This window comes from Camponotus floridanus, unplaced genomic scaffold, assembly GCF_003227725.1.
Source record: "Camponotus floridanus strain SB8 unplaced genomic scaffold, Cflo_v7.5 scaffold16, whole genome shotgun sequence".
Lineage (NCBI taxonomy): Eukaryota > Metazoa > Arthropoda > Insecta > Hymenoptera > Formicidae > Camponotus > Camponotus floridanus.
The window spans coordinates 3,383,975-3,399,920 of record NW_020229281.1 but is presented as its reverse complement, the minus strand read 5'-3'; the positions used below and the strand labels follow the sequence as shown (position 1 = coordinate 3,399,920).

Below are 15,946 nucleotides of genomic sequence, written 5' to 3'. Positions count from 1 at the left end.
ATATTATCTCTCTGGAATTCGAGTAATCACAAAATTCATAATTTATTGAATTCGCATAGCCTCCGGCAAAAACGGGAAATTACTTGTCACTTATCTCAATTGATTTATTTCAATACTTCAGTACTATCAATTCGTTCACGAAGAAATGAAAAAAAAAGATAATTACTTTTAAGATTGGCTCGCTTCTAAATTTTATCAACACACACACACACACACTCTTTCTAGTCTATTTATATAGTAATTTAATAGTCTAGTGTATTAATTAAAAGATTCCATTATACTAATAACGATGATTCTCGAAAGAATATACGTGATAAATAACGACTACCTAGTATATATAACACATAAACACATTTTAATCATTGTTAGTTTCAGCTTTTTTATCGTTATATTGCATAACTGTGGAGCGTAAACTTCTTGGTATTCATTTATTGCACGTCATTATCGACTATGCGTCGAGAACATTAGAAGCTGATTTATTTTATATACTAATAATTTTAGAGCGAATGAGACAACAATGTTGGTTTTTAACTAAATCGCTTTTCTTTGTGTACGTTATAACTCAATATGATATATATGACAGTTAGATACGATCTGTACAAATATATAGATAGGGATTCACACGATGATTACATTCGCTTCAACAAGTTTGTCAAGTATAACTGTATCACTATCCTTCTAACGATGATTAATCCTTCCCATTCCAAGCAATACTACTTCTCGTGAATATCGTTGTCATCAATCGTCTGTCCCGAATCATCGCTCACAATCAACATTAACAACTTGAAAGATAATATTAATCTCTCTTACAATTATATCTTATATATAAGATTATCTTTCAAGTATATATATATATATATATATATATATATATATATATATATATATATATACAGGGTGTTCCAGTTATCTTCCGTCATCTTTCAAAGACAGATTCCTAGAATCATCTGAAGACGATTTTTCCTCAACGAAAATGTCGAGGCACTAATAATTTTCGAATTATAAGTGATTGGAAATAAGAGATTTTTCGTAACCTAAGCTTTGTAGAAATAAAATATTAACAAAACCACATTCTTCGATTAATTTTAAATAGAGTTTACTTTAGTTAAGTTTTAATTTAAGACTTAATTGCAAAGATATATGATGACAAAAATCGGGAACATGCAAAAAATGATGGCCTTTATTGATATTTTCGCTGAGAAAAAATCGTCTTCAAATGATTCCAGGAATCTGTCTTTGAAAGATGACGGAAAATAACTGGGACATCCTGTATATATATAAAATAACAAAAGTGACATAAAAATCATTTATAATTTATTAATTGTTGAGAATTGGCTATTCACTGACAATAAATATGCAAATCTGCCCAGAGACTTCTCTAATTAATACGCGAATGATATTTTGCTTGGAGAGCGAGATCCCGGATTTAGGCAAATGACGTCATGATCGTTATGAAAATCGCGCGGCTTATCCGCGTCTCGTGTTCTCTGCATTTCGATACTTCAAGCTGCCTTTCTAATAGTCGTCGTTTCGTAAGACAGTCTTATTTCTCTCTCCGCGTCACGATGTACGAGCGCGATTTGACGCGAATATTACACTTATGTATTTGTTGCAACAGATGAATATTTTTAAATCAATATTTTTTGAAGTCCCCTTGCAAATCGACAAGAAAGATGCTGCACGCGCTATAATGTTAAATCTACGAGGAATACGCAATTCGCACGCATATACGTGCATAATTATAAATATAATACCTTTGATTAATTTAATTTAATTAATTTTATTCATTTGCTTTCATAAGCTCGCTCGTTTGGTTCGCACAAAGAGAAATAATTTTCTACGGAATAATTAAGCGAAACCGCCTCGAATGAAAATTGATTTTCATATCTTGATTAAATTATAATGTGTTTACGTGACGCATTATGAAATATAAATTATACTTACATAACTCTTTATATAAGAAAACAACAATAGAGAAAGATTGATCAAAATAGAGAAAGTTTTATAATGAATGTGACTTTTTTTGCATCATTTTTAACGTAATCGTGTATACCTTTGGCTAATTTTCTACGGTCATTTCTTTTTTTGCCTTTTTTTTTTTGCACTTTCGCCCGTTATCGTCGCCTCGTGTCATCTCGACAGCCTCTCGATCTCGCGAGAGTGAAATGCCAAAGTGAAAGGGTATGTCTTCCCGTGCGTGCTGTTACCTCACAACTCGTCGCGCCGGTTGTAACTGGGATTCGAGAGGAAGTCGTTAAGCTGCGTTATACATCGTGTATCCGCCCATCGAAATGCTAATGCTCTCTTTTTTTTATTTATCACTTGCGATTAATTATAACTCGCGATTAATTATATAAACTCTCGAAAGAATGAAAAAAGACTAGAACGCGCTATAAAGAGATAAAATGCGCGCTATAAATATCTCGACTCGTGTAGATACGCGGATATTTACAAGGAACGTTAAATCTAAATAACTCGCGTTAACAACAAGCAGTGAGACACTTTACAGAGAGAAAATATGAAAATAATGTAATAACACTACTCTACTCGATTCTTTCTTTCACTTTCTCCCTCGTGCGCGGTAGTATTATGCAACAAGATGAAGATAAATGGTTTTTCAAGTTGGTCTCAACAAAAGAATCGTTACACGTCTTATTAAAGAAATTCTTGCAGAGTCTCATTAAATTATCTCAAATTTCAACAAATAATTTTCCTCGATTCGTGATGGGGAAAACAAATTTTGCAAATCTCTTCGAATGATCTGAAAGGGTTTGGAAAAATTGCTCCGAGGCTGACGTCATCACGTATAAATTCCACGATGCATTACGCAGCTCAATTGCGCCATAAATGTTGAATGTCGATTGCGCCCGAGGAACTAGCAGTTCGTTGATCGGCCTGGCTGATGATCGTCCCTCAACTCGTCCGAGAGCGTTCGTAATATCGCGTGCGCGTTGGCGTGAAAAGGGGTCTCGCGTTTAGAGCCGCCGAGGGCACGCTCTCTGTGTTCCACGCGTGTTCCACATCGGCCACGTGACGTGTGCACAGCCGATTCGTCCAACGCGAGATCGATATCACGCACGGCTCGCGTTTGCATGACGGTCTTTAACCCTTAGCGGCACGAATCGCTTTAGCCGTTGTAAAGAGTTAATAAAATCGAGAAACATACTTTCGTCGCGAGAGTAAGATTTTGCGCGAATTTCTCGGAACGTTTTCCTCTCGAAGCTTGCATTACCACAAAAACGGAGGAATCTTCGTTTAATTTTATTTAGACTAATAATGAGCAACATTAATTAGCATAGTGTGAAATTAATTGAAATAGAAATATAATATTAATAAAAATATGTAATATATTAAAGAAACTTTAGAAGATATTTTAATTAAATCTCTGATGTCAAAATATAATAAATATATATTATAATATATATTTATAATGTATATTATTTATATCTACTTGTGCTTTCAAAGTCTAATTGTGACACACATTGAGCATGACACAATTAACGTTTCACAGACTTATTCGCGGCACATATGATATCGCAGATGAATGATTTATTAGGAATGTGTAGAATGATAAGATCGAAAGGAACATTATTAATGTACGACACATTTGCAACGCTATCTGTCATGAGATATCCGGGTTAGTAATAAGTTGAATCAAAGGGTTTGATTTGCACGCAAGAACAATGATGGAAACTTTTATGTTAGCCTTCTTATATTGAACATTCTTTATTTTTTAAATAATTCTTTATTTTTTAAATAATTCTTTATTTTTTAAATAATTATTTTTATATGCTATAATTTCATACGCCATAAATAGATGTATTTCTTCACTTCGTATAAATGTACAAGTACAATGTGGTTCTTGCAAGAAAATAAAATTACGGTCGATAAAAGTATACATTGATGCACTAGTATCGCACAATATGTAAATGTGGTTAATGTTATGCGTTGAGTTGTCATACGTTTGACATTTTCACAAACTCTTGAGAGTAATCCTCGACGACAGAGAGAAGACTCTCCAATGAATATAGACTTGAGGATGAGAGGATAAAAGTTGGAAGTTATATAGAAATAAGAATGACTTTGAATGGATGTACGCTTGAGAATTCTTCCGCCTAAGTATTATTCCTGATAGCGCAAATTCTCGGGTGAGCATAAAGTTAAGAACAATATCTAATACTTTAGTACGTTTGAGGACGATAACAATAGGATATTTCTCTCTCGAGATATTTAGCATTAGGATTACTGTATCCTCGAGAATTTCATTTTGTAATAACGATAAAATAACTCTTTTCTTCTTTTATAATAAGAAAAGAATAATAAACATTTTTCTCGATAAATATTTACAAAATTATTTTAAAAAAAGTTTACAAGAGTAGCTTTTCGTCTTTAAATGTACTTTGTGTATAATAAATGGTCCATATAAAGACGCATATACATTACACTTCAAAGTATATTTATTCCAAAGTTTCCACGTACAATTACATGACGCCCGCGCATGTTAACTTTCATTTCCTCCTCGCGTAACTTCGAGGTTAGACAATTCCCGTGCTAGCGGCAAACATCAAAAGTGAAAGTATAAAAAGCACCGCAGCCTCCTCCATCTTCCCTTCTCTTGAATTTCCGTGGCCGAGTTTATATAGCAGACCTTTCTTCCAGAGCTGTGTAATAATTGTATTTTTACTGTACACTAAATTTTAATTGTATTTGTTACGTGTGTGCGACAATTTTCAAATCTCCATATCATACTTATATTGAAATATTATATATATCACTCAATCAATCAATATCATATCGTCTTTACAGAACCAGACAACCGTAAAATCGGACTTTATAAAATAGTACAAAAATAGAGATAATAATTTTCTCATGTTTCGATATAGAAATATACACGAAGAATCGAGGCACCGTAATTACAATTTCCAACACATCGATATTATATCATCTTTAAATACGAATCAAAATATTGCTTTTGGAAATTTCGAGCGACAAGAGAGTTTCAAGAAAGACGATATATTGTAGTGTTACACATCGCACTAGAACTGGGTTAAAAACGCGTCGCGTCGAGTCGCAGTTAAGTCGAGCGATTAATCGCGAACCGGTCCTTTTCAATCGGCTGGCGAGGCCGCGGCGGATAAAAGGCGCTCGCGCGTGTAAGATTCGCGCATCCCACGGATGTACCGCGGGAGAACCGGATAGAGCCGACTATTCCGAGCGAAGGACTATCACACCACAGCCGAGGCACACGGCCCATCATTTTTAACAGTTAGCGTCTGGAGCAATTTAAATTCCCCGCCAGTCGTCGGACTTTACGGGTGTGGAAGAAAAATGGTATCTCGACATCTAAAATAAGAAACTCAGAGAGATCGATACTACAGTTAGTCTTCCTGCTATAAAAATGTGATTTTTTTTTGCAGTAATATAGTGCTATCAATGCTGAGTGAATTTAGGTGGTAATTTTAAATATTAGCTGATTAAGATTTCTATAATAAATAATTTTTTTCAGATTGAAAATATTAAATTACAATAAATTTTTAGTTGTATTATATACATTGAATTGCTCTTGTTGATTATTTTGTAAATTTTGTTATTTTAAATAATTTTTAAAAAATAAATTGCATTTTTTTAAATTTATTATAAATATTTTTTGCAATTTTCTTAACTCAGGAAGTCGAGAGTTCAAATATGAAGAGCAACATTATTATGAAATTAATAATATCTTAATCAGACTTTAATTAAGGTTACTTTTGCAAAGAGAGATTTAGCAATACTGCAATACTGATGAAATGAACGATATTTTATGCAGAAATTGTATTATTCCTTTTTTAAATCAATATTTGTAAAACTACAAGCAGTTTAAATCATAACATTTCATCGCACATTTGAAGTTGTATAAGAAAACATTTTCTCTTCTTTTACTATGTGTCAGCATTCGAGAAACGTCAAGTATTATTAAAAGAATAAAATATCTTGTTTCTCTTCGCAGCCGTTTTCTTTGTTCAGGTAAACGCATGCCAAGAGAATGCGTATCTGATTCTTACTGTGTTGAGAAAGAGGAGAATGTGCTTTGTGTTAACATCTTAATGTAGAACGTTTCTGAAAGGACTCGAGAGCCAAGGAAACGGAGATTAAAGTGCTCGCAGCGCTGTATCCTCGCTCCATTTTGCTTTGTACATTAAAACTTTGCTTCTTTATTTCTCTGGGTTGATATTTTTCTTTCCCTCGTTAAGAATGTATATACGGAAACTGATTGTCTTGTGAGAAAATTTTGCGAAATATTCCACTTTAGATTCCGGTAGACGACAGATTTATGACAGCTGATCGGTCGCGGCTGTCTCGGATCGATAGATCGTTCGTCAGAATACTTTTGCTAGACCTTCACGCTTCAATATGCGGCCTTGACACGCTTTCTCTTTCTCTTACAGTATCTGCCCTTTCGCACTTTTTATCGTGAAATTTCAACTCTAACATTCCATCGTGTATTTTATTGAAAATTTATGATTATGCAGTTTTGTATTTTAACTATAATGCACATGATCTGAATTTATGATTTTTATTATTTTTTTTATGAAGGTGAATAAAATTCGATGCTTCAAGAAGCAACAAAAAGGAAAACAAAAAATATGCAAACTGAATATGGATATAAAAAATAGATAGATTTCGGTCTCGCACTTTCGCCGCATTCTACTCGAATTGGTCTTCATTTTCCTCTTTTTTTTGCTGTAACGTTATATATGAATTACGACCGAAGAATTTATTTATGTGATTTTTTCTCGTTGATGTTTGCGTCGTTGTCTACGATAAATCGCTACCGCCGGCTTTTGAGGTGGAAAACAGCAGCGTCGAGCAATTTGAAATTATTGCAATTTGCGATGCGAATATTATTTTAAAATTTTCACAGTCATAAGAGCTCAGTCCTCTCTCGCAATATTTGTCGTTGTTTATATATATACTGTGCTTTTTCGACTTAATATTTGTTTCATATAAATATAAACATCGAGAAATCCTAATTTTACGCTTTACATTGAAATATAATTATTATAGAGAGAGATAATTGTTGATATGATAAATAATATTTATTAAATTTTATATATATTATATATATTTTATATATTTTTACTATAAATATAAAATTTTAGTATATTTTTTAGTTTAATTTATTTTAAACAATTATTGCAATTTCGTTAAATATTAAACGTTAATTAATTCCTATAAATTCCAATAAATATTATTCAGTGTTGTAATATCATAATTATTATGTACAAATTCTGCTATGATTTTATTTAATTTACATAAATAAACAGTGCAAAGCATAATACAATTATTATTATTGAGAGATTATAATGTTTAATGTAACATTGAAACTCATCAATTTTATTAAAATAAGAGTTAATTCTCAAAGCAAACGCGAATCCATTTGGATGCTCTGCCCGATCAAGGTATAACGTTAATATTTTCTTTGTAGAAATTACATGATGGAGATGTACATTACATGTTTCATATAAATGTAGAAAATGAAACTTTTTTGACGAGAAACGTTTATTTAAAAAAGGATGACATTTAATTTTTTATTTCGTCCTTGTGTGGAATAATTTTGTTTTCTTTCGCAAGTGCAGTAATTTCAACGCAGTCGTTTAAGATAAAACAGTGTCTCGTAATCAGTAGAATTTATTCATGGAATTAAACACGCGACAGAGATGCAAAGCCCGCTCTCGGACTGCAATCGCCGATGTTTACTGTGTAAACGATTACTCTCTCGCTACAAGTATTTACCAAATACGCGGTACATATTTTATCACTGCTATCTTTTGTATCGATTATCGCGTAACGCAACGCGTTTCAATAACGCGAGAGTGATTATGGCGCGAGTAAGAATTGACATCGGCCTGTTTCATGCGTGAAAAATTGCTGCGTGGAAAATACAAAAAGAAAATGCGATTCGAAAAATGTCCACCAAGTGTCAGAAACACTCGATTCACTGCGAACGAAAATTTAAGCTAACCCGCGGCTGTAACTGGAGGTTACAGACAATTACATGTGGAATTCTCGTTTTACTAACACACACGCGAAAAGTCGGCGAACACGTCATCGCGTAATACTAACAGTGAACGGGTCAACCTCTTACTATACAACGTGCAATATACAGGGTGCTCCAAGCGCCTTTCACTCTTTTTCTTTCTTTCTCAATCGATTACATATTCTCCCCACACGCAAATCTGATTCTTTATAAATTATTAATTACATTTTTTAATTAAAAATTGATTAAAATTCCAATTATGTGGAAATTTTTTAATTCCCACCGTTAAATATCTCTGAATAATTATATATCAAGTTGTAAAATTCTGTCGAGATACAGTCCATTTAGAAATGTTTTTCTTTTATTTATTTTTCTATTTATTTTTTTCTTCTTCATATTGCTCTGTGATTTTCTTGGCGGAGAATAGCCTGGTAAAAAAGAAATTGCGCTATTAGGAGGGTTAAAATATGTTCAAGTGACATGTGTGGATAGAAATATAATAACACATCTCGTCTCTCTCTCTCTCGATTCCAAATAGAAAACGGCGAATCGCGTTCATCCGACGTTACGCGACGCGACGCGACGCCAGATGGCCGATATATCGACAGAAGTGTCGATTTAATTCCCATCGTTATTCTTTATCTAGTACCACCTCGGCAGATAAGCGCGCTCGATACGTCCGAGATTTATCCCTTAGTGAGTTTCTTTTTCGTCGTAACAAACGACAATCGTTAAAAGTAATAAACCGACACGCGCAATTCTACGCGCGCAGTCGGACGCGAATTTATCGCCGGAAATGGCCTCCACATTTCCCAAGTCCTTGGTTAGGCTTTTATCATTTGGGCCACGCACGTTGGAGAGAAACGCGCCTATTGTTCCACACGCAACGTTACTCTAGAGCATTACATTTTTATTCTTTAACAATAATCATATTGGAAAATTAAACGGTGTGAATAAAGTAATATTATAGAAATTAATAAAGTTTAATTTTGTCGCGATAAATGTATTAACGTAGATATAAATTAGTGTAATTAATTAATACACGCTTGTATTATATTTTTTGCTTTAAATCCAAGATCGATGGAATCAAATGCGTCAAGAATCGAGTAATAATGACAGAATAATATATCTGTACACGATTTTTTTATTGCAAAAATTTAATTATGACGGTTGATTATATTTTCAGTCAGGCTACAAGTTACGAGGATTTAAGAAATTTATGATTCAAGTTAGCACGAGATTAATAGTCCCAACGATATTATAAAATGTCGGTGGATTTCTTAGGAAGAAATCTATCTCGAGAAAAAGATTTCTTGCAAAAAAATTACGAGTCTCACGAGACGTCGGGATGTATCCTTATGACACGAGCGTCATGAGATCGGAATTTAAATCGCCGAACGAGCGCCTCGACGAGAGATTTCGTGTCGTGGAGCCGCGAATGTGTGCCGACTCATTAATGCGGAAGGTCGTAGACAAGTGGATATCTCTCGTTTTAACATTCGGAGGATGTTCTCGCGTTTCCGGTTAACCAAAAGCGACGACCATCAAATGCCTTCCTCGAATGGGCGGCTCTTTCTTCTCTCCGTCTCCGTCTTGCCATTCAAAAGCATCGCGCGATTGAAAGCACACGCGGCGGTCGCGTCATCGGCAACTCCTCCAACTTTGTACAATTGCAATTTCAACTTCCGCGAACGCGATTACGATTAAAGTTTTACGTTTACGTGTTCTGAGGAACAATATGTGCATGGTACATTTAACGTTAAATGTACTTTATGTTAGCCTGAAAAGGACATTATGAAACGCTCAGAGAATTACTTTAAATAAAAAAATATTTTCCTCACATTTCTATTTTGTAATTACTTTTATACATGTGTCACTAATTATTTCTACAATTAATTATTTTACTATCAATCGACAAAACAATATGCTTAAAAATTCAACCATAGCGCTATGAAAATTACATTTTAATAGGAATTTAATTTAACGCTTGATTATCCAAGAATTCAACGTTGAAGATTGAAAGTGGAACTGTTACGTGTATCGGTTAATTACGTTAAAGTGAACACGCCAATCCTACGATTACAAGCATACTCGGCGACAACGCCAAGACAAGGTATCTAGATATATAGAGGCTATCGAGCCTCCTCTATATATCTAGATACCTTGTCGATCCTTTCGACCTTGAAGTAATAAGACTCAATCAATTCGCGGTGCAGTTCGACGCGGATTTCGATGAACTCGCCCTGCCAAATCCTCGGTAACCACTCGACGATCCAATCTCTACAGTTTGCCCCTGGTTTACGCTGCTCGAGCTGCCGTCCTTAATCGAATCTCGACCGACGCTGATGCTCGCAGCCCGTAATCTCCCTGATGGGGTTTGCGCGGCAACGCGTAAACGCTCGCTCGAGCATCCGTCAGGATATATTCGTGCTCGAATATAGTCAGAGTTAGGCCACTTCACATCGTTATGTATATACATGCGAATATGTATATCCGGTCGCTCGTAAACGTCTGCTTGGAGCACCTAACTCTCGGTCCGATAATCCCAAATAGTCTAGTTATCACGGAGAAAATGCCGAAAGAAATTTGGACAAAATGGGAGAGCGACATAAAATTATATCGTATGCCTGAACCGCTTCTGTGACTTTACAACTAATATGATTTCAATCCGATATTTTATGCGATAAGACACAGGTCTTATATATACTATACATATAGTTGTGGTTAAAATTCTCTAGTCATATATTTTGTTTTCTTATTTAAATTTATATAATATGCCTTCCTTAATACTTAATATTTAATACTAAACTTTCAGATTTTTTGTTTTCTTATTTAAATTTATATAATATGCCTTTCTTAATACTTAATAATATTTAATACTAAACTTTCAGATCTTTTTTTCTCAGCGCGAGTTAACTTTCGATATTTTTAATCTCACCGGAAACATACCCGCATTAAATTGATTAATGCGAGTTAAACATGAGGTTAAAAATAAATATACAAGTTTATTCGGTATTTTTTATTTTGGCGTGATTTTCATATTACCTAATTTTCTGCGAGTGAAATTCTTATTAATAACATGTTCGATTATCTTTTATTTGTCGATTTTAAATTGATTTGAAACATTGTACGAATAAAAGTTACCAGCTGAAATCAGCTCGTCCATATTTGTGCAAAGTTTTAAATTATTTTTAAATCGAGTTACTAAATTTCTCGTACGTATATTTATTTTCTTTGCCAAGTTTACATTCAGTTTACATCCAGTTCGATCGATTGAATGTGAATTCATTGCCTGTGGAGATCGTGAGAACCAACCGGAAAATAAAGATCGTGACACATGGTCGACTCTTTCAATGATTTTAAATTTGTAGTCGTATACACATTTGTGTCGATAAAGAATCGCTTTGCTCGAAAGTGACAGCAACACCTGCCAGTTATTGTCCCCATATCTTTCTTTTTTTTCTCTTCAGATCCTGAGAAAAAAAAGTAACGGTACTTTCGAAGCCACTTCCGCTTCACCGATATCAATTGTAAATTTCTTTCTTGCTAATGCAGGAAAAGTCTGTAAAAAGTTCCACTCGAGAATGAGAGATAATTATGTTGATATATCTTTTCTGGATAAAAATCCATTCTCTCCATCGGACTAGCAAAAATGGGAAAAAATGCGATAATTTTGAATTGCTCTCTGCATGAAAAAAGCTGATATCAAATGGCACTGGAAAGTTCAATCTTTCAGCGAGCTTTATTATCGAATATATCTCCTTTATCTAATTGGGAGCACGATTCCGTTCTGTATTGAAAGTTACACGGTATTCTTTTTCGTCGCATTTTTACATTATTCCATCTCCGTAATGTTCCATTCATAAAGATTGCGATTGTCTCCTCTCTTTGCCTCTCTGCCCTTTTATCTCGACTTATTCAAGCGGTGACACGATTTCGAATTGAGCCGTACCGGGCCATCTGAATAACGCGTGGTATCGCACGCGCGGGAAATCAGAGACTGTCGATTTACACCAATATACGAAGCATACACACGCGTTTCTCGTGCACGAACAATATTCCTTGGTGTGGTGGTTATCGTTCGGCAGCTGTCCTATCGAAGAAAAGTCTCCGGCGCGATAAGAGCACCGCGAAACCGATGACGGAAAGAAGGGGCGGGAGGGAGGCAAAGAGAATGGAGATAGAGAGAAAGAGGGTGAAAGGGCGCTCACCGTCGTTGAGGTAGGTCAAGAGGTCACTGGCTTCGTGAGAATTTTCGCGCGAGCGGGACGCAGTGCGAATTGAGACCGCCTCTCAAAGAACACGATCGAGGACGTGTGACATCTCGTTCGATATCTCTAATGTGCTGGATATTATACATATAATTCCATCATAGACGTGTCTTTTTATCCACTTTGCCTGAATCACAATTTATACAGCTGCGAATATGACGCTTATCGAGTCAATCATTAATCAAAAGTTGTAATTAAATATATATATGCACGTTTTCCGAGTATATAACATTCTTAGAGCAAAGTCTATTTTATTAAATCGACCAAGTGTAGGTAGTTCTTCTCAATTGCTACTCGATTGTATCCGATCAGATCGATCGGAGATGATTCTGATGTTTGCGGAAAATGATATTTTACGTACAGATGCATTTTTTACCGCGTAATTCGCGAATATTGAAGCGAACGTTGAGTGTGTCTCTCGACACGAGAAAATATTGACACGTACAGTTATCGCGGTATTACTATCGAATCGCGCAAACAGGAGCACTCGATGGATCCGGGCGGGTTTATTAAATCGAACCATGATGATACACTCGCCGCATTAATAACGAAATGGCGAAAATGATCACGCGAAGGTCGACGGTGCGCTTTAGTCATCGCGCGGCAAAAAGCAAACCCCCCCCTCCCCCGCTCGCGTTCGCCGTGTATTATTCAGCGAACACAATTTTATTTGCGCATTAACTCGCGTGTAACACTCGCTAACGCGATCGATTAGGTCGCGGCATTTTGTCGCTCGATTTTTGAACGGTGTAAAACCAATGGGCGCACACGCACGCGCGCACATTCACGCAGACACACTGCGCTAGGTTTGCCAAACAATTTGCAATGACCCGTGGAATATCCATACGGCGTCGGGTCGACGATGCGAAACGAGAAAATCAGATCCTGCCTGATCGATACAACTTTTAATTAGCTCGTAATAACAATGGCTGATCGTCCGTTAATATCGCTCGTTCATGCTTAATGCACGGCTGCTGTCGCGAGTGTTGCAGTATTGAACGCGATCTATTTTTCGTCCGAAGGCGTAATCCGCGTATTACACGTTGATGCGAGGCTCTAATTGAATCGAGGAGGCGGAGGAAAAAGAGAGGGCTATGATATGTTCGATGTAGTCGCGTTAATTATGAACTCTCGTAACATGGAAATATTAATTTTGGGAAGGGAGGAGGGAGGAGAAATGCTTTTCGAGGATATTGCGTGGATGATGTAAATTTTGAAATGAACAGACTGTCAGCGAAATATGTAGCATGATATTTGCGTAATCAGCGTTCCCAGGCTTGTCAAGTCGTCGTTTCAATGAGGAAGTACGTGTCCATAAATTTCACGTTTACGACCTACGCCGAATTAAGATAAGCGCGAATCTCTCGAGAAGAAACAACCACTTGCTGAGTCATCACGCGATTAAGAGACTTATCTGATTTATATCAGCGATTAATTTCGCGAGAAATTCAACCGTATATATCCGTATTACATCTTAAGTTTTCATAACTTTTTAATTTTATATCAAGAAACATTCACGCATGTACAGCTTGAAATAGCATAAATACATTTTTAAGAAAGACAAATTTAATTAAATAATTAAATGAAAAATTTAAATTTAATAATTGTTATTTTTCTCCGATTTTTAAATAAGTAATTGAATTGCATGTAAATCAATTATTTTAATCCATTTATTTATATTCCGTCGCGTTGATTTTTATTCAAATATTTTTAGCAAGATTTCGACAATTTCGTTTCTATTCTCGTCGTTTGCACACCTGCGGATTTCACGGTGGCGCGTCCTTGGCTCACTTCCAGACCGTCGTTACTGAATTCCCCATCGAATGATTGCGATGCGCGATTCGTTGTTTTACCGCGGCTGCAACGTCCCTCTCTCACGCCAGGTGCGTTGGCTAAATTGACGGCGATTAACTTACGCAACGCGTCCCCTCGTTTCCGCGCCCTTCCAAAGTTCCGACTCCGTCGTTACACTTTCCATCGTTATTACGACAGACGCAGAATCGTCGAACGTCCCACTTCACGTTCGGAAAAAGATAATAAGCGCTCTTAGGCGCGTCAAAGAACGAAACAAGCGAAGAAATTTAACGATGCAAATGTATTCATAAGTTTATTCTGTTGCGTGCGTTTATCTTATTTACACGTCGCGAAAAGTTTGCGCTGTTTTTACATCTTCATCGATATTGACGGGAATGGGAGAAAAAAATACAGGTCGCGCGGCAAAAAATACAGAATTATTACTAAAAGCTGTCAAAAGAACGGACATAACAAGAGGGACACGCTCTCGTGCATTAAGGCTCCCGATAAATTGTCTCGTACTCGCCGATTGTTTGCATAAAAAATGCACGTTATAACATCAATGAGATGAGAAGAAAGGGGGTAGAGAGGAGAGGGGAGGGGCAATTTTACACGACCGTGTCGTATTTCTGCGTCGTGCGACTTCGCCGCTTAATATCCGCGTCGCGAACGCGTATCGACCGCGGTGAGTTCTCGTGCGGTTTTGTTTGCGCGACCGCGTATGCCGCACGGGTGTCGGTTTCGCCGGAAGTTTCGCTTCGTTGCGTGTTTCCGGCTATCTGTTGAGATCGGACAATGGTATTGCGCGATGCAAAACATTCGGTTTTTCCCTCCCGCCTTTGTCTCCCCTTTCTTCCTTCGCTCCACGTGCATGTGTTTAGATTAGACGTTTCATTATCACCGATGAAATTAATCACGATGTAAAGATCGCGATTGCCCGTGCGATCGTTTTAAAATATTTAAAATAACATTTTTTAATTACATTCTCTTGGATATAATATTGCGCGGAGTAATCGATAAATTTGATTATGTTTTAATGTAATATAATTATATAATATACATAATTATAGTAATTATATGTAATATCTTATACATATATTATTATGTCTAATTATTTTACTTTTTACCCTACATTACATTTTATTTACAGAATGTAATCTTATATTACATTTTTATCAGTTTTACGACTTTATTACAACTCTGCGCTTTACTCCAATCCTCATTTTGATTAAAACTTTGAGATAATTATCAGCTTGACTTTTCACACATACCATTATACTTTGTTTTTCTTTTCAAATTTATTCCTCAATATTCAACAAAACACATGCAAAGTACATATTTAACTATTGCTTATTAATTAATTAAGAATACTGTTTTCTTTTATAATTAGGAAATTTTTTTTTCCTAATTTTTTCATACTATTTTTAACGTTAAAGAGATACACATTACGAGGGAATTGTTAATTTTTTCGATCATATATATCATATATATGATATATATGATAACCTTTCTCCCTTTTGTGAGCGAATTAATTTACGGTTTTGCATCAGATTTCATTTGTTATGACCTCTCCCAAGCGAGAACTAATTTTTTGCAGAAAAATCTTCAATGCTACCGATTCATTTCTCATTTTGCTAGTCAAAAAATAACATATTTAAAATGGGAAAATTTCGGACGCAAATCCATTTTTTTCAGACGTCATTGATATAGCCGTTGTAATATCGAACATGTCATGAATATCGATTATTGAACACCTTTCATCTTTTGTCTTTGCAGTACTCTGAAATAAATATTGTGTATTTTTGGCATGCACTAGTTAGAAAATATAATCTTTTTCCGATAGAAAACTGCTGCAGATGACTTG

The 15,946-nt window shown here is 35.6% G+C and overlaps 1 protein-coding gene across 5 annotated transcripts in view; it reads left to right on the top strand.

Annotated features, from left to right (window-relative positions):
• LOC105255932 (brain tumor protein) overlaps nt 1–15,946 on the top strand; it is an 85,950-nt gene that overhangs the window by 44,034 nt on the left and 25,970 nt on the right. The gene's annotated exons all lie outside the window — the stretch shown is intronic.